Here is a 26,136-nt window from a genome sequence, read left to right on the forward strand (position 1 = left end):
ATGAGTAGGGGGGAGGAAGAGAAAGGACAGACTCACTTTTATTTTCCCCTGAGTCTTTCGTGTCTTTTGTTTCGTAGAAAAATGTCGAGGTGCTTGGAGCACTGGCAGCGTCTCTGCATTATCCTGCATTAACACTGCATCATTTAACAAACAAGCGCTGTCAGAGCAAGCATAACCATGATGCAACAAACCCTTTTTGTACAAATAAGCTGCTGCGCCACACCAAAAATATCAGTCAGTTGTAAATAGATTACACATTTGTTTTCCGATAGGTTTATTGATTTAATCTCTTAAATAAGATCATTCTTGTGAGGGCATTTCCCCGGCACATATGACATTTACTGTAACATATTGGAAACCCTGTCAGCCATGCCATAAATTTATCAGCACTGATGAATTTACAGAGAGCGAGTGCCTCCTCTAAACACACAGAGTCAGCAGTCGGTTTATTTTCATCTTGGTGCCCCTCGTTCTTCTTCCTGCTCTTCCTTCATATCAGCTGCAGTGATCGCACACTCAGGAGCCCAGAATTGCCTCCAAAGGAGTAGGGGTAAAATCCTTTTGAAACTAAGGCTAAAGCCAGGAAAACCAAACATTAGACAGGCCTCCAGGTAATAAACATTCCTCTGCCAAGATCTCCCATTAAAGTTTTATTGAACTACTCTCTGTTAAACATCAGTGGCAGGGACATCTCTCTGAAACATGAACAGCTGTGATGGGATAAAGCTGCATCTTCTCCAAAAAGAAAAAACAAAGCGCCCAGAACAAGTGCCTGTTCTGGGAAATCCTTGAAAAACACTTTCCTTATGAGCATCCTGTGTCTGGCAAGTTAAAAGCCATTTAACATTTTTATTAAATATGAGTTTATGAACATACTGAAGGCATTTATGGGACCAGTATTGGCTGTGTGAGTAGTCAGCATCCTGCAGTCAGCACCAATGAATAACTATGGCTCAGGACCAAGGGGGAGGCAATGCCAAGTGTCCATGGAGGACACTTAAGGGTCGGCGCCAATAAAAATATACAGCTAAGTAGAACAGGTGGTCATGAATAATGCTGTGCAAAGCAGTGCTTTTCTTTACACACACAGGTTTACCACCTGTGACCACTTGTGACCATCAAGCTGCTCCTTCAGGTTTAAATAAATTGAGCATTGAGGGAAATGTCTGAAACATTGTTGCAGTTTATACCTGCATCTAGATGAAGTCACTCTTGCTTTGCTGCAATCATTTAACCCATCAAAATCAAATCTTTCATTAAACTATAGGGGTGTCACCTTAGGAAAACCTATTTAGATATATTCTGGGTTGGACAGAGCACAGTTTTGGTTTAAGGAGAGTGAAGAGACCTGTTAAGGAGGTTTGTAAAGGCAGTAACGAAAACATCACTAGACCTTCTCATTTGTTATCACTATACTTTATAAGAGCAGGTAGGAGTCTTGGGAGCGGGGAGGAGTGCACCCTAAGGTTCTGATTTGATGAAAACCAAAGATGACAGTGGTGAGACAGGTGAATCAAAGCTCTGGATCCAGGTGAATGAGGCATCGAGGCCAATTAAACAACACACTGCATTGCTTGAAATTGGCCTTATTAACAACACACATGTTCTAATCTGGTGCCTTTTTCGGATTCATCCGGTTTGGGTACAAAAACCAGTTAACTAAGGAAAGTTGATGAGGTCAGAAAAACATTATTCTTCGGATAAAATAATTACTTTGTAAAAGTTTGCTGCTGCAGAGATGTTCGACGAGACGTGGATTGAATAAGTGGAAAATAACAGGCAGCAGAAGACATTACAAATCTGGTTAAGAGTGCTTGAGATTTTGTCTTTTACCTCAAACTCATTTGTCACTGTGAGGTAATTAGCTTCTCTGCCCTCCCATTAGAAATCATTTAAGCCCTCAGTGATTTCAAATACTCAACTCAGCCGTTCCATCTAAACTGTAAGTCTTCTATTTTAAAGCCAATCAGGCCAGACAGACAGACAGAGCGATGTTCCTTACCGCCAACGCAGAACCACACGTCTGAGATAGTTTATTATCACCTCTGCCTCATTTCCTCTTTCATCCCTTATTTTATCAGCTGAAAGTCAATGTCGGCAGACATACACATCATAATAGTCTGAAGCCTGTCAGCTGGAGGCCTTTACATGATGGTTCCCTTCCTTTCACAGAACGAATAAATAAAACATTAGAAAGCTGCATGGGAGCCAAGTACCTCAGTGATGGCTTTGCTGCGTTCAGCGGCAGTAAGTTGGACAATGACACAAAAACCTTTTCGCTGAAGCAGCATTTAGTATTTGCACTTGTTGTTTTCTTTAAGTGTTGTTCTAATACAGAAGGGCTTGTACTGCCGTTCCCATGTTCACCCACGGCCGAGTGATAATCAGCCATTTTTAACTTCCATCTGAGTTTCCTCTATAGAAATAGCTGTTTTTCATACTTGATTCTCAACGTCATATATGATTGCAGTGGAACTCCGAGAAATGTTGAAACACCAACATAAAAATGTATCTGGGAATCAGTAAAACTAGTTTAAAGACCCTTCTTCATACTAATCAACTTCACTTTGGGATTAATTAGGTACAGGTTTTATCTTTTCTTTTTTCTTTTTGCTCATCCTAAAGAAAATTCATAGCTGTTGCTGGCCATACCCTGTAATTTCATGGTAGAAATACTGTCCAGAACAATTAGTTAAATTTCAGAGGAATAGTGAATATTTCACTCCCCACCTCCCCTGTAGCTCTGACTAAATTAAGCCAAGCTAAAATCATGCATATTTTCAATCACATTGCCAGATTTTCTTTTTTGCATTGGTGGAGTGTTTGTGAGAAACTATGTCAAAAACACATACCTTCAATCAGTTCTCAGATGTGTTAGACACTGACAACACAACATTACTGCAACACCCAGAATTTCAACATGCCTCCACTCACCTCGGGAAGGAAGGCTGTCCGTGCTGCACCAGCTGAGGGAAGCGGAGCTCGGTCCTGCTGCTGACTGTCCCCCTCCCGTCCCCGGACAGTGTGGGGATCATCGGTCCCGACTCGGGGCTCACTCCCGGGGACCGATGTCCAAAAGCCCCAACACAGATCATCTGCGTCTCAGGCCCTCCAGCCGTCAAACATGTTTTCCACCCGGGACGAAGTTCACTTTCTTCCACCCACCTGTCCCGTCAAAGGCTCCTGAAAGAGGCCGAGCCCAAACGCTCTGATCAGGGAGTCCTCTCTCCTGGTCCAGCCCGCCCTCCACACTACATGAATAGGATTCAACTATCCAAAATGGCCGCCACACACCGTCTTCCTGGGCCCACTGTCCCCGTCATGGCGGAGAAACTCCCGGTGCCGCTGCACTGCCTCCCGTCCTCCATTAGATGAGAGGTGGTTCATGTCGGGTCCAATGACACCGCTCGTAGACAGTCTGAACTCACATTATATACTATATATTTATATATATATATATATATTTTAACCATCTGCGGAGGAATTGTCTTTATTTCTGGGCCGATTCCCACCGTGGCCCGCGGAGCAGTCCACCTGCTCCAATGATGGCGTCCATCCAAACGGGCACGGTAACAGGTGAGCGGGAACGGCCCACTCTTCTTCTGCTCCCAAAGCTCCACCGGCACTACTCAACCCGCTCTTACTCTCTAGCTCCCCCCCTCGGCCACACCATGCTTCACCCCACACATCAGCTTCCCATCCCGGACTTGGTCTGCTCCACTACCTTCAACATACGAAAAGTTATCCTGCTATCACAAAGGACAGAGACATTCGTAATTCCTGCCCAAAAACACAACCGCACAATAACTTTCAGAAACCTCAAATCCCTCTCCCCCTCAACTCTTTCAGCCTCTCTCACCTCCCCTGCCGTCTGACGACCCCGCCGACCTGGTGAACGACTACAATGACACACTCTCCTCCTGCTTGGATCAACTCACCCCCACCAAAACAAAAACCTTCACACACTCTCCCCCCTGGTACACCCCCTGGACTCCGCCACATGAAAATCTGGAAACGTCAACTGGAAAGACTCTTCAGGATTATCATCACCTTACGCTGCACACACCTCCCAATATTTAAAACTTGGCTCAAAACCCGCCTTTTTGAATTAGCTTTTAACTTACTGTATGACTTTGGCACCGCTGTTTTAACTGCTGTTTTTCAGAGGCTCACCTATTTTTTCTTTGCTCTATTTTATATTTTGTTTTTTAAAATAGAGCACCTTTGAACACTTGTAAAAGAGCTTTTACAAATAAAATTTATCAACATTATTATTATTATTATTATTATTATAGATCATTTATACAAGCAGTATCCGGGAATTGTTATTTACAAGATTGACAGAATCTATTAATGGAGCACAGCCTTTCAGCTTGTTCATGTAAATATTGTAAGTTCACTGACTCTCACACTCAACATTTTCTACTCACACCCAGTGCATCATCCATCCACTCAATGGGGCAATGGACTGTACTTAAGCTTTTGGTTCCCTGTTTGCCAGCAAAGTCAGCACTGTTACTCCGTCTGTTCATTTAACACCACCAGCAGTCATCAGCACACCCTCCACCCCTGAGTACACCAGTAGACCTTAGCATCAGGACCCAGCCACTGCTGTGCTGAGCTTGGTGCCTTGTGGGAAGCGACAAGGTCAGAGTTAAGACTTCAAATAACAACTGTATAGTCTGCACTCGTCGGCTGACTGAGGCGCCACTGTCAGTATTTTCATTAGATTGCACGCAGAGTGATGTGCTGTGGTGATATCCTTATGTGTAATGTGTCAGGAACGAAGCAAGAATACATATTCAAGTGTTTTCCAGTCTCCTGAGCTCCATTAGCACAAATATTTCATGACTGTTTAAAAAAAAAACAAAAAAAAAAACATGTCAAATCTCTCTCCGACCCTGTTTGACATGTACCTCTGCACCGTCTATGACGCCGCCCTGGGAATTCAGAGGCTTCTGTGAAAAGAGCACTGCAGTAACCTCTTCAGGGCATCCCGTCAAACAGCCCCTCCAGCATCCTGCACTGATGCTCTGTCTTACGAGCGGCTATCTCCCCACCCTACACAGCTGTTTTTCATGCCTCCAGTGCTCAGCTATGCAGAAAATTAACTCCAGCAACGGCTGCACATTCATGTGCACCAATCTAAAAACAGTCTCAACCACTGTATCAATCTCTCTTCCCTTCTTCTCCCTCTCCTGCTCACCCACACAAGGTGTGGTTACTTGTACATATTTTCTCCATCAAATATCCATGTACAGCTCCACATCAGCAGCCAGTCACCTGCATTGCGCTCCTCTGTACTTCCTTACAAGTCTCTCAGACTGTGTACCAGCTGTAACCTGCTTTTATTTCATATATTCACCAGATCTGACTCCTAACAATCATTGTGATGTCAGTTAAAGCAGGGGGCTTAAAAAATATATTTGCTGTGTCATCTGCAGAAAAACACAACAAAAGGCAAGTTTTAAAGTAAACTTAAACTTTATCTTACTATATATAATATATATTAAACCAGAGACATCCCCTTGTACTGCCATGTTCTCCCTTAAAACCCGACCACTGTGCTGCCTGTCACAGCAGACTATTTCAGGACCAGATGAGATGATGTGGAGGCTGTCAAAAAACATTGTATTTCCTTATTCAGTATAGTCATTAAATGAAAAATAATGACATAAGACAGGATGCATCTGCATATTACATCTGATTCAACTTGGAAAAACTCAGTTGGGGAAGAGCCTCTGCTGCACCTCTGCTCTGAAACTGCTTGCATCAGAAGTGAGAGCAATGGCAGGGTTAGGGTTCTAGGTCTTCATCAGTGTGTGAATATATGTGTATATCTACATACACATTTCATTCTGCTGTCACCTGTCTGTGCAACTGTGAGCTACTTTCTCCACACTCACTTGTGGCAGTGGCAGGTCTAAAACGGCGTAGGAGGACAGCGGATGCAGGAACAGATGGGTACTGCCACCAGCTGAAACCTGACACTAATGGCCCGGAGAGAGACGGAGTGGGGTGGCCCCATCTGGGCTCGATACCACTCAACCAAGCAGGAACAAAACACAGAGTTTGAAACAGACATAAAACTTCCTGTTGCCTGAACACAGACAGGCCGATGAAGCGAATCCACACTTCTAATCTGATTTACAGAAAAAATCTTGTAATCTGTATCTGTATCTTGTAACTTGTGATGCAAGTTCGCACATCAAATCAAACCAACTTCATTGATATCTTTCAGATCTGTTTTATGGCTACGTTACCATGATACTGAACCTCAAACATTTTTCAGGGTTGTGTGTGTGTGTGTGTGTATGTGTGTTACAGAGAGAACAACAGAGAGTGCTGATTGCTTTGTGAAATGTGTGAGTGGACAGTTGAGGGTTTGTAGTCAATAAATTGGAGAAGAGTAAGTCTATAAGTGCAATCCATATAACATTTAAGACCACAACAACATCTACATGAATTTAACCTTAAAAGCATCAGTGGAGGAGGAGCATTAGACTGAAACTAGTCTCTTTTCTGGTCTGCAGCATTCAACACCAGCTGAGACAACAGAGGCGACTAACCAACACCCAGGTATAATGAGGTGTGATGATCCAGTTTTGAATTGTCAGTGTGGTTTTAACAATTTTAATATCATTCAGAAAAAGGACAGACTTCAGGCTGGCAGACATCTCAGATGGGGACAGTAACCTTTGACCACAGAATCGAGCTGCATGTCAAAGATGACAAAAGGATTCCTGAAATCTGCATGAGGGTTTACAGCCTCAAGTGCTTTGCTATATTTCTTGTTATTTCAGGGAGGAGCAACAACAAACTTGACTGTCTTGTTGTCAGTCAAATTTTTTGAGATCCAGCATTTCACATCCTCAATAATAATTCAAGACGGGTGTGCAAGACTCAACAAATCATTGGAAGGCATATTTATCAATTATCAACATAGTTGTAAAAGGAGACAGTGGACCTGTGAAAGATGGAAAGAAGGTGAATGTGGAGAAAATGAAACATGTCCAAAAGCTGAGCTTTGAGTTATCCCACAAGTGACTGGAGCAGTAGAAAGAAGAGTTGAGTTCCTAAAACAAGGAAGACCACCTTAAACCACTGGAGGACTGTCCCCGAGTAGTCAACATGGTTAAATGAATGCAATGATCAGTCATAACAAAAGTCACACTGGGGTCTAAAATTCAGTCGGTGCGTTCTAAACACAGTAGTAGGTCAACTGAGACATTGAGAAGAGCAGATTCTGAATTTCTCTATTATATTATTGTTATTGGCTAATTAAGACAGAAATCGTGTACAGTCACCTTTCTCCAGAACTTTGGACAGAAATGTTTCAGCTCTGATACTGCAGATTAGACTTTTCAATTCTTCTGTGACTGTGTTTAAAACGCAATACTGCAGATTTCAGTTAATTTGTTGTTACATGAGCAACACATTAAAGTTGAGTTGCCATGAAAATAGACTAACCAACTAAGAATGTCTGAGTCTGCAAAGACTTCATGCAGCAATTACTTGGACGAGTACTTGGTAAAAAAAGTATTTAAATGAACAAAGACACACCCTTTATTATTGACCTTAAAGAAAAATACCCATATACAAATTACACAAATACCTTAACAAGTATGAAGAGTAATTTTGCAATTGCTTCATTAGCTCGATGGATGCAATCCAGTGGGGAGACTTAATTAACCAAAACATAATTAAAAGGACTATTGAAGCATATTATTGTTCAAATAGCTTTGCCAACAGCTATTTTGCTTTGTGCATTTGCGGGCATGTGTGTGTGAGAGAGAGACAGAGATGAGATGCAGAAGGTGAGAGGAATTCTGGATAATAAACTAGCGCTCAATATGAAATGTATTTGAAATTCAATATAAATATATCTTGATATCTTCACTCATTAACACAAAAAAGCCTCTCTGGGGTTTATAATGATTAAACAAGATAATGTTCATATTATGTATTCTGGGGTTTCATCATGGGAAGTCTGATAGAATCTTGTAATTGGAATTTTCTGATTTCTCTAATATCAATCAACATTGATGCCAACACAGGAGATGAGAGCAGAGGTTTCTCTTTCCTCCCATCATTTGTGTCAATTCAACCTTTCCTTTGTTCATTTATTCGTCTTCTACCGCTTATCCGTTTCCGGGTCGCAGGGGGTGTGGCTGGAGCCAATCCCAGCTCACATTGGGCAAGGGTGGGGTCACCGGTCTCCAGGCCGTCACAGGGCCCAAGGCAACCTTAACAGTCCTATTTAATGTGGTCATGAATTTACACAGAAAAATTTAATTCCTTTTAAATCTGGGAATCTGTCAGCAAGTGAGAGAGACGGGTCAAAAACTGCTCCGCTGTGTCAGGTGATTTCATCATGGCAGAGATGTAATGAGCATTACAGAGCAGCAGAAGATGCATTCAAAACTCCAATGCATATATATAGTAGGATACATTGCCTTAAGTGTTACATCTTCAGTGATACTGCAGTAAAACACTGGGTGCTTAGTATGCCTCTTTCACAGAAGCCAGTCTGACACCTAACAATTGAAAAATGAAAAGATTATTTCAGATTTAGGATCTTTATATTACTAAATGTACTATTCGTGAAAACTGTGTACTATTACTGAATGTCAATGTTGTAAAGACACATGTTGTTGTTCTCCTGTAATATTCACTCTATGATTTTTACATTGGACCAAAGTTGGCCATAGATACAGTACATTAGAGCAAATATAACCGGTGAAAATGCCTGTAGTTTAAAATACAACTTCTGCACTGGAGACCAGAAAAAGAATGCTTTGTGTGAGAACAACTTGGAAATAGATACAGAGCAGCTGAGCACAGCTTCCATACAGAGTGACTTTACCATCAAGGCTGTGTGGCCAGTGGTGACCTTCTGAAGTGAGGTTATAGTCCTTTTACAGACTTCAGAGATGTGACTCAACAGCACACACGTCATCCAGTGTGACTCATTCAAACGAAAGAGTGCCTGCTACACCAATTAATCTCCAAGGTAATCTGCTGAAATCTAAATGTCTTTCTGTTCATGCTGTCCGTCTCCAGTGGAACTCTGATTAGCCCTTTGTAAGGATAGCACAACCACTGAGAGTTTGAAGAGAGCCAAGAATTCATTTCTGATCATGTGCAACAACAGATTAGTGAAATGCCATAAACTGACGACTTAATCATGAAAGGTGAGGTGGAGCACTACAAGGACTTGGGTGCCCAGCTGACCAAGTATTGACGAGGCCATATCTGTGCCAGAGATGCCAGCAGGATCAATAAAGTCAATCAAAGAACCCGGACCAACATTGGCCAGAACCTTAACATCAGAGAGAGACAAGATATCACCCAACAAACGGCTTTTCATCGTGGACGATCCACCCCCTCGCCATCAGATCGTGTTTTCTAACAATTCACAAAGGAAGATTCCAGAAAATAATTCTCCCTGTTCTTAAGACAGCATAACAACACAAGTCAGCTGACAGGAGAAGACACTGCTGCACCACAATCTGCACTCATATATATTTATATATTTTATTATTTATATTTTATTCAAAATCTGACTGGAAAGATCTGCCATTTAGCAGATGTGGTTTTAATGTTTATTTCTATTGCATCAATCTTTTTCTCTCCATATAAATGTAATATCTTTCGGCAATATTCTATTAGACTGTTTTCTTTTATTTCTCCAAAGGTGAGCTCTTATTTTCTGATTAATTTTGGTTTACACTTGAACCACTGATTAGAAAAAGATTTCTGAGTTTGTAAGAGTGGCCTGTGAATTGTTAAGTTACTGTACCCCAAGAACAAAAATGCACTATGTTGACAAAAGGTACCACTGAGTTTAAGTGCTGGAAGTAGTACGTAAAGTAGCAAGAACAAAAAGGTGCAGCTGACAACCCAAAGGAAAATTGGAGACAGTGCATCGATAGTAATGTAATGTAAAGGCAGAGAGAACTTTCAAACTAAGGCATAAAAGCTTAAGAAAAACATCATGATGCTTTTAAATCTATTTGTCCTGACAAAGAATGGCCAATTAAAAGGAATTATAAAACCAAAAGGAACACGAAATCATCCCTTTTTATGCCCAAATGTCTCTTTCAGTCATTCCTTCTCATTTCATGGCGTCTCTTATTCCAGCACTACATACAGCACTGTTAGAATAAACAGCATCCTCTTGCCTGAAAAGCACTGGGATGTTGAGGAAAATAGATGTGAATATGTCTTTCATTTCCTGTTATCAGAATGTACCGTGGACAAAGAGTGTCATTTGACCTTTTTAAAGAGACCTGGGTGTGACTTTTCTTAAAGGGGTGTTCATGACAAAGCTACGCTCCTTCGCTCACAACCAACCTGGTGATGTTGAACCCGTCTATTCAATTCAGTTTTTCAATACAACAGAGCACTGTTGAAAACCTTTTAATGGTCTAATACACCAAGATCATAGAACATTTTTAATGCTTCACAGGAAGCAAGATAATTAGAAACATTAAAACCTTAGAAAATAAATGAGCTCACATCAAGAAAAGAATGCAAGGAAGAAGAAAAACAAATAACTGATAAAAACATTTACCAATTTGGCAGGTTTTTTCTCCAAAGATACTTAAAACTGCATTAAATTATACTTGGCATTTTTTTTTTTTTTTTTTGGCTTCACCTCTGTTCTATTATGTGCACATCTTTAAAGACAAGCAACTATCATAAAAGTGCCAGCTCCACTGTTCTCTAGCCAGACTTTTCTTATTTTCCACTGACCTTGTTGCTCACTCTGACATTACCAATATCCTGCCTGTGCTTTGGTTTTTACACAGCAGATAATGTTTAAATTCTACATAATGAACAGACTGAGTTCACTTGTCCGCTCTTCTGAGAAGCGATCTTTCAGCCTCTGTTCAATAATTTTTTTTAATACCGGTAAACTTTAACAGGAGCCAGAGATGATATAAGCCACCACCATTGAGTATCTGCTCAACGTGCAGGGCCCATGGTGACAAATACTCATATTGTTCAGGCTGAACAGAAAAGTTGGACTTTATCCGACTGAGTTTAGTTTCTCTGCCTTATATCAACTTCCCCCAGTAGCCAGTAATTCTTTTTTTAACTGTGATTCAGAGGGTATCATCCTGACTCCCCATAGACAATGTTGCTGCAGGTTGTCATTTTAACTTTTTGGATGTACGTGCAGAATTTGAGGTGTGGTTTTTTTCCAATAAATCAAAATTTTTTCAAACCACACTGCAGTACAAATCTTGGTGAGTTCAGATGTCTCAGGCAGAAGTATTTATTATAAGCTTGGTGCCAAGGAGAAAATTATGTGCAATACACAGTCGGTCTATGAATCAGAGCAGTGCCACACCAGCTCCCTGAAGTTGAGATGATAAGGAGGGGCAAATACAGTTACAGTAGGAAGCTGGAGAAACGCCCTCAGGGAAATAACAGTAGAGATGTCTGGAGAGGCCTGAAAAGCATCTATGGTCACAGCAAGGACAGTGGAAGGGGCCCAGAATCAGGGGAACGGGAGGGGGCGAACCAGCTGAAGCTGTTCTCCAATAGGTTTGACTGTGCCCCTGCTGAGGAGGATCAAGGTGAGGAAGGCTACGGTCCCTGATGGCATCAGTCTGGAGAGAGATCCGCTCCTGTGGAAGTCATCCAGTGTGGTCCCAGTTCCAAAGACCATGCATCCCAGGGAGCCGAAAGACTTCAGGCCAGTAGTCCTAACCTCTCACCTGATGAAGACCATGGAGAGGATCATCCTGAGCCAACTCCGACTCCTGGAGCACAGCTCACGTACAGACCTGGCATTGATGTGGAAGGCGTTGTCAATCTACCTGCTGCACAGATGGTTGTCACACCTGGAGACCACTGGGGGCACAGTGAGGGTCATGTTTTTTGACTTCTCCAGTGCTTTCATCACCACAGTATGTGAGGCTTTGTGACTGCATGTCTGATGTGCCAGTCTGCAGCACGGGGGCCCCACAGGGGACAGTGCTATCACCCTTCCTCTTCACCCTGTACACATCAGACTTCAGACACAACACTGACAGCTGCAACCTCCAGAAGTTCTCTGATGAAACGCGTTTCACAAGTTTCACACAAGGAAAGTCTCCTGCCACTGCTTTGAATGCACGGACGACTTTGAAAGACTGAGAGACTTTCTTTGTTGAGTTTGGCGTTAATTAATGTTGAATTTTATGATATAGCAGTGAGAGCAGCATTTAATAGTTGCAGTGGTTATAAATAGTTATTTTGTGAATTTCCAACTGTTCCAGAACATTAATTCAATAAAACATATTTAAATCACTACGGCTGTTAAGTTTTCATTTCTTATGTAAAACAAGGAGAATATTTTCAGAGTTAATCCTTCATTTATTAAAGCTATTTAATCATTCTAAATAGATCTGTGGTTCAAAATTTGGTATAGGCACTTAATATGAGGGAATTCTTGGGATCAGTCAAACCTGCTCCTTACCCAAAAGGTTTCTGATATGTCCGGTTTGTAAGGGTTAACATTGCACATGTGTTGTCCTTTCCTCCACTCAGCTAATGTGTGACAAAAACTGTTTGCAGCAGCACTCCGTTTTCCTGTATCATTTAGACCTTGGGTCTCCGAGCTATGGAGGAAAGCAGCGAGAGCATCTTGACACAAACAGTCATGATAGAGGGTAAACTGTGAATAACTGTCAGCGATGTGACTCTCGGGAGTGTGAAGGAGCCCTAGAAAATAATTGAGAGTAAGAAACCCCCCCCCCCCCCACGCCCACAATTCAGATTCATACAGTAATATCTCTCTAACAAACTTATCTAAGTGATCTTGTGTCTTGTTTACCACTCAGATTTTCTACAGAAAAAGGCAAACACTGCATTGGAGGCTTGTTCTCAGTGGCAGTCTGAAATGGACTATTTGAATTCATAATTCATAGTGACACTGACATGTTTAAAGAGGCTAACAAGTTCTTGATCTCCTCCAGCGCATACAAACCTTTATTTGCCCCTCAGCTTTAATATAAAAAAAAAACTGTGGCCATTTTATCATCATTAAGAAATGACATGCATCTGTCCTAGTCTTTCTGCAGCCTTTTGTTGGACAATGTACACTGTAACTTTCCATTAAATTTACATCAAAATGAATGAGCTGACAGCTACGCTGGAGTGGGTAGTTCTCAAAGTCTTTGTCATCCAATTTATCACAATATCCAAGAATTTGCTACTAACACCCGTTTTTAACAGCGAGTGCCCTTATTGTGATCCATGAAACAACACACCAGCCCTCCTCTGTAAAACTATGCACATCAATTATGCGTTTAATAAAAAGAAGCCATTTCTATACTCTGGCTGAGCTGCCCTCAGGAGATAATTATACAAACAAAACTAAGATAAACTTCACCCAGCCAGACCGTCAGCTCAGTGTGATGTCTCTCTTAATTGTGACAATCCTTGGTGTCATGTTTCCCCTTATAAGCTCAAACAATTAAAGCCAGTCTTCAGGAATATCAGCAGAGTTCAGACATGCATATCGCACTTTTAGTTTTCCAGTAAACACCTGCCTTTTGTTTCATAGTCTGTAAAGCCAGTGTTTACAACACTTCTTTTAAAAACATGTCCATTCAGACCATATTTCAAAATGGGACAGTGTTTGCTACATTCACCACCTCCATCCATTGAGCAACTTTCAATAGAGTCTGGGTTTTTAGAAATTATACAAAACAGCTCTTCACTAAAATTATTTCTATGCCCTCTATGCGTCATCCAACTCCAAATTCATCTTCACTTCTGAACATACTGCTCTGACTTAGCCGAAGATATAAACTTGCATGTAATTGCCAAGACATCCACTAAATGTGGCAGACTGCTGAATTAGCAATGAAAATTGTTCCTTATAACCAAAAAAAGCATATGATCCATAGAGATTGCCCAGTAGCTCCCAAAGTGCCTTATTTTTTACGCCACTGAAGAAAGACGTGCGCGATGACTCAAATTGTTGGAATGGGCCCTTTTAAAGGATGTTTTTAAATTCTTCATTTGAACTGGTAAAAAAGTTCAAAGAACCAGATCAGAGGAGGCAGAAATGCGGAGTACAATTATCATCCCGCTCCAACTGTTCAATGAAACTGTGCTACTTACAGTGCACTGAGTCCTGAGATATGACTTTAGATGTTCAAGCTTTATTCTTCCCAAAAGACCCTTAGTGATGCCACTTAAACTCAGATATTGGGAAGCAATGACGATTATGCTACCAATGTGGATCTCAAAGTACAACAGTTTAAACGTCAAACCTCACAGACACTCAGCTCAGTACTCATCTCACTTCAATAAACAATGAGGAGTAAAGGGAAGCTGATTGCGCCAGTGGGTTTCTGAAACTTCAGAAATGGGCCCTTCAGTCATGTAACTGGAACACCATGAAATAACCCGAGGCTGTGGATTGAGCTTTAAGACTGTTGTAATTGGGTCTGATTCAAATGATAGGTTGAAAAAAGCCAAAGACACCATTTCAGCTCAGCTGAGTCAGATCAGTCAGTCATCATCAGATTCATTTGCTTAACTTCAGAATAATCTCTGTTATAGGATGGAGCGGCTCCTGTTTTAACAGTGATGACTAATGTGAAAGCATCTGGGAAATTCTTTTTTTTTTGCCTTCCTCCACAGAGAGGTCAGAGGGCAGGAGCAAAAACCAGAGTAGTTGATTTTAGTTTTAGATTCCCTCCATGAAATAAGGTGCACTAATACTGTGCCTCTTCTCTCACAGTACGGGTCTGGGCCTACAAACAAGCTGCTAAATAAATCTGATTAATGGGACAGGAGAGAAAATAAAACTGCAGCTGCACAGCACAACATTATGGATTTGCTCTAATCTTTCACTTTTGTCTAGTAGTGTAGTGTACAGATAATCATTATCTTCATTCATAATTTACTACTGACTGAATACAGCGACCAACAGATGCACCGCATTCTTGTTTCTGATACTCAATACTCTCGGTAAAATATTCAGGCTTCTCAGAACCAAGCTGAAGAAAGTCATATGTAGGTGTCAGAGCCCATGATATGCACACAGGCATCTGGGATACTCAAGACCTCATGAGAGTGGGGACCCTTCTGTGCATGACACTATCAATCTCAAGAGATCAAAAGCAGATAGCAGCACATACTCTGTTTGCCTCTTCTGCATCTTGACATCGAGACAACTTTGCATTAACGGAGACGGCCATTTCTCTCAGCAGGCGAGTGTTGGCCAGCTACACTGACATGCGTCATGCTACATGATTAAGTGCCTTAATATGCTGCTGCTCCGGTAGGTAGATGCTGTGTGTGCATGTGTGTTGATATCTGTGTGTACGCTGATAAGCACATCTATCTCTCTCAAGGCAGCTAATTAAAAAAACTTTAGTCTCTGAGGTGATAAGAGAGCAGAGGTAAGACAAACATAAACATGTACACACTTCTGTGGCTACATTCCTTTTTACGATGAGAATTTCAAAATGTTTCCAGTTTGATCTAAAGAGAAAATAAAATGTCCCATTTTACATGCAAGCAGATTTAAAAACGAGATGAGCAGCTTCATGACAGGCAGCATATCCGGCTATGCAAAGCGGTCACACAAACTTTACCACAAATAGAGCTGACAAATCCACAACAGGTCTTGTGGTAAGCCGTCGTCTGCAAGGGTGTACTCCTCAGCTGAGGTGGACCCCTGCTGTTTCAACTTAGCAGCCAGCAAAGCAAGTAAGTTTTCTCCAACGATATATTGACTGCAAAACAGTCTATTTTGGCTGTTATTCACTCCATTACAAGTCTCTCTGCAAAGGTTGCTCAGCTGAATCAGAGATCACCTGCAAACGCAGATGGAGTTCTGGTCATGGCTCATCTGTCTCAAACCTGCCAGAGACCTTCAGCTTATGGAGCTGGAGAGTGTCCTGATCATGCCTGACTTCCCCCTGGCCAGCACAGGTCATCAGTTGATCAGCTCAGCAGCCTCCAAACAGCTCATTAACTCTCCATTTGTGCTGTCCTGACATTGAGTGTCCTGAGGTTTGGTGTATAACACTGGCACAGTTCAAGCCACATTTTCAACTCCCTCTGTAGAAACAGCTCTTCTCCTCTGTGAGCTCCCTTACCAAGGTCTCATCTGGCAGAAGTTTATTCTTACCAACAACATTGATTTTCTTTTTTTAATCGTCGGAGTGTTGATAAGAAGGTTGTGGCCTCAGTTCCTGGCCTGGGGCCTTTCTGTTCAGTTCGCATGTTCCCCCCATGCCTGCGTGGGTTTCCTCCTGGTACTCCAGTTTCCTCCCACCGTCCAAAGATGTCGTGTTTGGGTTAACAGGTGACTCTAAATTTTCAGTAGGTTTGAGTGTGAGAGTGAGTGGTTGTTGGTCTCTGGCTGTCTCTGGGTGTTGGTCCTGTGATGGACTGGTGACCTGTCCAGGGTGTACCCTGCTCTCGCCCAGAGTGAGCTGGGATTGGCTCCAGCACCCCCCGCGACCGGGAAACAGATTAGTAGTAGAAAATGAATGAATGAATATGCCCCCTATTGATTCATGTTCCCTGACAGATTTCTAAAGCTCCCATCAGCCCATTGAAAGGTCAGGAACAGCACCTACACAGATGCAATTTAAGTTTCTCTACAGTCTCACTAAGTTGTTTTTCCTTTTTCAAGTCTTAGTTATTTCATAAGAAAATGCAAAGATTTTGCCCAATTTTGTTCGGATGTGTGTATTCAAAAAGAACTAAGTACTTGTTTCTCACAGCTGCTAGTTAAGCAGGGCCATAATGCCCAAATCCCCTTTAAAACCATAAACTCTGTGATTGGTGCCCCAGTTAGTCATTCTTTTGCATTGTCCACAGAGACAAGTGGAGAATTTCCTCATTATTACTACCAGATAGTGGAGATTCAGCAGCACATGGGGACAGCACTCAGACAGCTTGATGTAAACTCCTGCTCGCTTCAGCGCTGACTCATTTCAGTGAAGTCTTCGTGAAGCCTGCAGCACTTTGTCACACTTTAAAAACCCAGGCTGTGTTGCTATTTGGTTTGTATAAAAACATTATGTCACACAGGTGGCCCAGATATTTTCGCCATTATCAACTACTCTTTTACCTTTACCAATTTCACACAGGTCAACCTTCACCCTATTTTAAAGAAGCTTTCTCTGGAGTCTTCTGTTTAAAATCATTTTACTCTTTTTTTTCTCAACTGCTGTTACCTAAGCTTTTAATGATACCTGTCTCTCCCTTTTCTCTAACTACAAAAACCTCTAATCATAGCCACCAGCTTTCTGCTTGCTGTTCTTATCTGTTTTTGTTATCCTTGACCTCAGGTCAACCATTGACATAGCATTAATGATACCTTTAACAATGTCTAAAAACGGTCATTTGAAATTGTTGGGTTTGGAGTCATGTCTTTTTTCTGACAATGCATATGTCAATATGTCGAATTGGTCTTTTAAAAATTGGTTTAGTACTAAATCAGACATTTAACCTGACTCTAACCTTAATGATTTGTGAGTTCAGATGTATTCACATTGATCTTCAGCTGACTTTCACCTGAGTCAGCTTTTTATTATGGTAGACAAAAAGAAGCAGCCTTAGCCCCCAGGCTCCTTTTATATGTATCTGAGCTTAGCTCTTCAATCCTGTGTGGCAGCGTCACAGAAGAGAAAGCATCCTCTTCTGTCATTCAGAGGACATCCCCTTAAGAACTATCTTGTAAACGTCTTTGGCACACCGACTTTGTGTTGCTGTGTCTAATATACATATTTCAGACGACATACTGTCTGAAATTCAAAGAGCCATTTGTCTTTTTGAGGCATTAGCTCAGCTGGACTTTAGGAAAACAAGTGTCAGTGCGGAGAGTCAGTATGCTGCCCTGTGGCTAAGAGCAATTCTGAGGTTGCAAATCTCTAGTTTAACATTTTTCTCCAGGCAAGGGGAGGTGGTGTATCACTCCCTTTGATACAGTTTAAAAAAAAAACAAAAAAACTGGCACATTTCATTTGTGCCATGCTGAGGTAATCCAGCAAGAAATGGTTATTTGGCTGCGTAACAAAGCTTTGTCCCAAGCTGTTACCCAGTAAAAAACACCAACAGAGAGAATGGAGATGACATTGTGGATCTCAGCGTTGGCTTTCAGAGAACAGGCCCACTTTTAAAAAAACGCGTCCCTAAAACCTCACCTCTTTAAAAGCTCAGGCAGTGCGTTGCAGTGCGTTTTGTAACAGCAGCAGATCAACAGAAAGGATGAGAACTGCTGGTAGTGCCATTGACCTGAGTCTCTCATTTCAAATTGGGCTTTACAGTCTGCAATGGCTGTGTCCTCTGTCCCTGAAATGGGACACAGCTAGAATGAGGTTTTTGACATAGATCCATTTACTAATAAACCTCAATGATTCACATAAACAGAATTTCCCAATTTGGGATCAATAAAGTCAAAGCCTTGCTATTTACATATATATATATATGTGTGTGTGTGTGTGTGTGTGTGTGTGTGTGTGTGTGTGTGTGTGTGTGTGTATGTGTGTGTGTGTGTGTGTGTGTACCAGCTCAGAAAACCAGTCAACCAACTGGATAACTGCTTTCACCACAACAGGCTGTAACAGCACAGGGGTTACATGAGTCCAGTCCTGCCACACAGGCAACCCAAAGAGGGAAAACAGAGTGTCCTAAAGGACAAGAGACATCAAGACAAACTGGGAGCACATAGACTGAGGTTAGGTGCACTTCAGGTGGAAGGGAAAGGATTCTTTTATAACAGACCACATGCACAGCAATGGAAAAAAAAAAAAACACTCATCATGTATGTCACTTAAACACTGTAATAGCAGTGAATGACAAAGCTAGGAGGTAATTGTCACATTGCTTGGCTAAACTGACCATTTTTGTACTTACTTATCTGTAAGGGTCACAGCAGCGATGGAGCCGATCCCAGCCAACGGTCTGGAGGAGAGTGGGGTGAACTGGAGACGGGATATTTATCTAATTTTTAGCTCAGTGTTTGTGTTTGACACATGGATTCCTTAAGTTAAAATGGAGACATGTTTCCTAACCCCTGTGCTCAGCCTTTCTTCTGCCAGACAGGAAAATGTAAAGTGGGATCAAGAGAGGCACGGCAGACTTAGTCCAACTCTGAGCAAAAAAAGAGGAACAACATCCAAACACACCAGTGTGACACACTGGGATCAGCTGAGGCAAGTTATCCACGCTATGAAGACAGAGACAACAAAAGAAAAACATTTGAGATGCTGAAAGAGATGAAAAGAGACAGAAGAGACAGCCATCTCATAGAAGCATCTCATTTCGAATCAAGTGCTGAAACTGCTGTGCAATTATGGACTTTCAATTCAAATCTCAACAACCTTCTACTAGAGTGACAGGGGGAAAACTCAACGTCCAAAATTGTATTTATTGATTCTATGGACACAGTTCCCGCTAAGCAAGAGCCCAGTGAAAGTGGTAATTGTACGTGGATGAAACATACTCAATCAGCGATTACAGCCTTTTGTTCAATGTCTATATTCAAGCTAACCATGAAGGATGATTTTTCCACAGATCTGATCTGATGATTATGGCCCACGGATCCCTGTCTCTCTGCTGCCCTCCCTTTTATCCTGTTTGGCAGTAGTGATTATCGAAAGTTAATTAGGCTTAGTCCACACTCCACTCATACTACCACACAGCACATTATGTCTTGTTGTCTTGTTTGCTGTCCTGCATAAAAAACAGCTTCAGAAAGTGTTATTCAGGGACCATGATGGAGAACTGTGCACATGTTTCCATCTTTATGTAGTGTGCCTTTGAGCACACGTGAGCGTTTGCCTATATTGACGATTGGCCCCAGCTATCGTGAGGTAATGATGATTTTATGGCCCACATTGCCACAGCCTAATCCATTCCCCAATCCTGCTGGTGGATCCTAATGGCCCAACATGAGGCCAGCAGCATGGAGGGGATGTTCTGCTCTGGCACATATCGACTCCATCGACAAACAGTGACCTGAGAGCCTGGCCTACTTCTCCTGTGTGCATTCAGTGAGAGACCAAAGAGCTCAGAGGACAAGCCAATAAAAAAACCAACAAAGCATGCTGACTCCAAACAAACAGGCCTAAATCCATACAAGTATGTGCATCTGCTAATGGATTTGCATGTCCAAACCGTCTGTATCTTTTCTTTGTGTTCAAACTCTGCACTCTATACATTTCCTCTCCGTGGACTTTCACAGAAAGTTTAAAGGAAGCCCAAACTGAAATAACATGAATACAATATGATTATAACTCTTGGTGATCCATCAGCTCTAGAGTCAAGGTTCAAACTTCATATTGTAGCAATAAAAATTGGCCAAAATATCAACAGACAGGACCTTGCAATGTTTGAGTGCCAATTTAAAATCTTTGCGCAAAGATTTTAAATAAGCACAAGCCGCACATGGCGAAGATGATGGATAAACGGGTTTTGGGAAAGGAGAGAAAATGTCATGATTTCCACACCCTTACCTTCCATATCTCAGTGAGAGGGGCTCACACGGGCCATGGAGAAGGAGAACAGCACTAATAAACCTACATCACTGGGCAGTTAAAAATAAAAATCACCATTACCTCTCTCCAAACAGAAACACACAAATCAACGTTTAGGCTGGTATGGTGATGGAATTCAGTCTCCCTAACTCAGTGGTTAAATATTTACCACCTTGCCATTGTCAAAACAGATGCCAACTGCACCTGGAAACAGGATGAAGACTGAGAGCACACTGAGTCCAAAACAAACAACCAAAAAAATGAATAAATAAATTTGTGGCTGGGAATGTGATGAAATACTCTAAATCTGTGAGGACATAAGTCAGGACATACTTCTCTGCAGGTCTGTCACATGACTCCTGTTTTCTTAAGCAGTTCATTGCTAATATAAAACATTGATTGCAGTGGCTATAATAATACTGTCAATGTATGTTGGTTTCTTTCAAATTGCAGTCAACAAGAAAGAGGATGTTTTGTTCAATACATGGGAGACATTTGTGACGACTTCATTGTTCAGGTTCCTGTTACTTGTGCAAGATGATGTGAGCACTTAATGTTCACTATTTGCCCAGAAGTGGCAGTTTTCCCAGAATTCTCTCCTTTGTCAGATTTTTTATGAGTATGAGCATATGTCTGTGAGATCAGGGGTTTAAAACTCATCCTCTTAATCCCCCTCTTTGTGTGCTTACATATCCAGAACTAGCAACCTTTTTACAATAATGATAATAATAACAACAATAATAACTATTGGGTTTTCACTCTCAGGATAACAATTCTTAAAAGAGGAACAAAATCATAAATTATTTACAGAGGAAATCACAAGACTCACAAGAGAGGAATGCACATTAAAAGCAGCTCCAGACAAAGCTCTTTCCAGTCAGTTTTTCCAGAGTTAAGCTGATTAGCTACCGGCTGGCCAAAGCTTGGGTGTCTGTGTGTGTGTGTGTGTGTCAGTGGATCTTATTGTCGATTAGCACTCCCTCACATGGCTCAAAATTAAATGAATTAAATTATTATTACTGAAATCTACTTCAAAACATATAGACAAATGTTGATGCACTTTCATATCGTGAATTATAATTACAGATTACAAATACAAATTGCAGAGAAAAAACATATTTAAAGGAGGAACTGTACCTTTTAAAACTGAGAAGTTTTAAGTAAAAAAGGGAACACAGAAGGAATGACATTGGTGGTAGGTGTGTGACTGACAGTGAAGGTAAAACTGGAGAAATAAAGAAACAGCCAGTTCTCTGGTTTTGGTCCTAATCCTGTTTGATTAATCCTCCAACATCTCATCACAGCAGACACAGTGGAGAGAGCCAGACAGATGTGTGGGCCATCATTTCCAAAAATGAGCTCTTCCTCTGCTGCTATCCAACACAGACTGAAGATGTACGTCTCTTCTTGTGACACTTGTTTCAGAGACAGCTGGCTAAAAGAGGACTAGGCGCATGCTGACAGAGAGAGAGAGAGAGAGAGAGAGAGAGAGAGAGAGAGAGAGTGTGTGTGTGCAAGGCCTGCTCCACCAGTTCAAGTACTAAAAGCACACAGACACACAAACACACGCACTGAGCTATCATCAACCCTATGTTTCCATTAACATTATGAGAATGTGTGCTTTGCTCATGTATTTGGCACTCCACAGAAATACTGATAACAGTTAATATCCAATATCCATTATCCATCTGCTAACGACCCCAAACAACACCATCAAAGGCCACTGTGTCCATTTTGAGAAACACATGTGACAGCTGGGAGCTTTGTACAAAAACAGCCTTACCCCGCAACATAACCCAAGGATTGCATTTCCTACAAAACGGAATTCCTTCAAAATGCATTTCCAACAAAACGTTTTTGGTGCTTCTGTTTATTTATTCATTCATCTTCTACCAGCATCCCCCGCAATCCTTCCGGGTTGCGGGGGATGCTGCAGCCAATCACTGCTCACACTGAGTGAGTCCATCACAGGGCCAACACACAAGGACAGACAGAGAACCACTCACACTCAGACCTACGGACAATTTAGAGTCTTCCTCTTTCAGGCTGATCATTTTAAAAGAGTTTTATCTTCTTCATTCTTCATTCTGGTCATTTGTACTTCACAGTTAATTCTTACAGTGTGAGATTGAGAGTCACAAGGGAAACTCTGTTGTGTGTTGTGTTTTGTGATGTATATTTGACCAAGACAGCAACCTCAGAGGTTGAAAATGAAGCATGGAAGTTCCAAAAACAACTGTTCTTTGAATAGCTGCTTGAGGCTGGCTCCAAAGTTAGTGTTAAAAAGTCCCACTTCACAACAACATTAAAAATGTCTGGTAGAAACAAACATTTTCGGTCTCTTTGTTAGAACAGTACAGGCCTGAATCTTCATTTAACTATAACTGAGATCTTTTCATTGCACCATGATTGCTTTTGTTTGGTTTGGAGTAGTCATACTTAGATAATATCACACTGCTCTTTCAAGCATCCACTACTCATCTGCTGACTTTCCTTTTCATATCTGCTGTATTTTATATATTTAGTTGATTTATTTGGCTTCCACTCATACAAGTAAGCTGATCTGTTTTTTATTTCAAGAACGACTGAATGCTTCCTTTCTTTCGTCATGGTTTGTGCGTCAGGTTGCGACACAGAGCCATAAAAATATCAAACAGAATTCAGAGTCTGGTCTCATTGTTGTTTGCAGTTCATTTCATTTGAAACGGTCCAGAGAACCTGAAAAAAAGTACTGTGGAGATTATAGTGTACTGCAGATATGGGATATCCATGGCTGAGTAATCATTGGATTACATACTGGCAAGATGTTGGGAGAAGAGATATGATGAAGTTCACTAATGCTGAGAGTAGAGCTATACAAATGAAAACCAAATGGAGCCAGAGCCAAATGATGTGGAAGAGAATGCATTGGAAGTTTTCTACTGTTAAAGTTAGTCAGCCTTTCATTCTTTGAGACTCTTTTAATCTTTTCTTTCTCCTCTTTTCCCTTCTTACTCGCTGTCCACCCATCCCCTTTTGAAGCCCTTTATCTGCGAAACAGTTGCTGCCAAAATGTCTGCGTCAGAATGTGAGGTTTGTGTGTCTGTGTGCGGTTAGGGACTGATAGGCGAGGGAGAGATTGTAATCTGCGTCAGATAACAGGTATGATTAAAAAAAGCCACAGAGAAGAGTCACAGAGAAACGGACTAAATGTTGTCGCTCTCTCAGAGGTGTCCTTTACAAATGGCTCCAGGCAGCTATCTCAGGACTTTGTGTGAGTGTGCACCTGTTCGTGTCAATTTGTAAGCAGACACACACACAAACACATACACACACCTGCCTGGTCTTTCTGCCTCTGGTTTCCCAGCTGTCTCCGCTCTCCCTCAGGTCCATTGTGATGGAGGCAAGCTGACAAAAATAAACACACCTTCCCTCCACACAACCTCAAAACACAGGACAAAAGTCGCATGCTACACTGACACCAGAAAGTATCACAACATCCTGCTGTTGGTCCAGACACTTTAGGAATGACACTTTATTAATGAGAGCCATATTTCCTGAGAGTTGCATTGATCTGCACCGCACGACAGTGACAATTAAACACTCTGGTCCCACTCGTCATTCCCCGAGAATAACAAAGCAAGAGATATGGCTGCAGACCATCCATGACCTATCAACATTCATTTTTTTTTTTAATCAGACGCAAGTACACAGATCAAAATGCACCTATGCAGAGCAAGAGAGCCAACCGGTCTCTGCATCAGACCGACCAACGTGATCAAAGAATCATGGAGCGAAGTTAGTGACTGTGATAGCTAACATAGCTACACCAGATAGATGCCATCAGCTAAAAGTCAAAGGGGTGTGATTCAACATCAGTCTCGTGGGGCTGAAAAGCACCAATAGCAACTTGATTTGACTTAAATTGCTCAATGTGTCAGATATCTCCAATTTCAAACACAGCATTCACATTAATTGTACTGTGACTTGATCAGAAGCAGTTAGATTCACTTTTATTCTTCTGACTTCTGATGACTGCCATCATTGTTTCTATGGAGAACCTCTGTCGTGTGTCTTATCATTAATGTAAACCATGTAAGTCCAAAGCTTTAGAACACTCTGAGCTTCAATCTAATTATTCACAAGGAGTACTAATTCACAGACACATTCGCTACATTCACCAACTTTCTATTGAGGCAATTAGAATTAAAATGACAACTAATGGGAAGAGGTTGGTCGGGAACCACTGATGATGACATACAGTACAGCACATTCTGTTTGTATCCACTGTGCCTTTCAAATAGAGGCAAAATGTCAAAACAATTACAAACAAAGTGAAGAGAGCTGAGAGAAGGTGAGCTGCTCTGATGAGCAACCCAGAAGCAAACCACCACCAAACCAAACCGTCCACTTTGAGTGAAGCGGATTGATTTATATTCAGTGGGGTCTAAATGTTGGCTGACATTGTCAAAATGAATTAAAAAAAATGACCCCACAGCTAACATGGAAACATGTCATTTGTGATTTTCCGTCATCTGGATAATGTGTATTGTAGTTGTCGTCACCACTGAGCTGTGTAATGACTCTTACTTCACTTGTTCACACATCACTGCAGCCTGAAGCATCTTTGCATACTTTGGTCTATTTCTCTCCAGATTATCAACCCAGAGTTTGTGTATTGCATGTGTTGCACACATACACTGGGACCCAAAATACCACGTGTTGCGTTATTTAAGTCAAGCAGCTGGATCGCTGCTGGCAGTTAGTCAGCACTACGAAGTATTTGGAACTTCTGCAAGTAGAAATACAACTTTTTTTTTTTTTTTACTGTTCTTATTTCTTCAGCTCCGGCTAATGCTCTGGGTGAGTGCGGGGGTGCACCCTGGACAGGTTACCAGTCTACACACACACACAGCGCTACGGGCTATTTGGAGTCTGCCATCTATCAACCTAAACATGCATGTCATTTAAGGACACGAGCTGTGAAGTGTTCAGAAGTACACATGGATGCATTACAATACATTACTGTAATTGTAATTACTGCATAATACATAATACCCAGCCTGACTCATCACTTTTCGTTTAGTAATTTATTTTAATAGCAAGATGTAGAAAGATTGGCAGGACAGTCAGGGGGTGGGGAACGAGAGAGAGTTCCATGAGAATCAATAAACAAATGGTCAAAGCTGTTTGTTTAATTTTTTTATCAATTAATGAATTAATTTATTTATTTTGGTCAACACATATATAATCGTCTTCTCCAGCTTGTTTCTTAGCAGACATCTGTATGTACAAGCACAGTCAAGCAAGGTGGGGGAAAAAAAAGGGTATAATAAGTGGCCAGTAGTGTAATTGCCCCACTGGGGAAGCCAATGATCGGAGGTGCACTGAGCTATCATCAGAGTCTCTGTGAGAGCAATTGCTCCCATGTAACTTCCTCTCTTGTCAATACAGAGAATGAGAGCTGACTGGGGGCCCTGAACCCTCACAGTGTGATGGGCTCTCCAGACAAGTGGGCAGTAATGGCAGACGACGGAGGTCAAAACAGAATATCAAGCACTGATGTATTAAAACCACAGGAGGAGGAGACATCCAGCTGCTTTCATAATGCACCGACTGGGGGCATGAGAGGTAAATGAGAAAATGCCCC

The 26,136-nt window shown here is 41.6% G+C and overlaps 1 protein-coding gene across 1 annotated transcript in view; it reads right to left on the reverse strand.

Moving 5' to 3' along the window:
• whrna (whirlin a) overlaps positions 1-26,136 on the reverse strand; it is a 133,713-nt gene that overhangs the window by 89,140 nt on the left and 18,437 nt on the right. The window lies entirely within an intron of this gene.

Source organism: Echeneis naucrates, chromosome 12 (assembly GCF_900963305.1).
Source record: "Echeneis naucrates chromosome 12, fEcheNa1.1, whole genome shotgun sequence".
NCBI classification, from domain to species: domain Eukaryota; kingdom Metazoa; phylum Chordata; class Actinopteri; order Carangiformes; family Echeneidae; genus Echeneis; species Echeneis naucrates.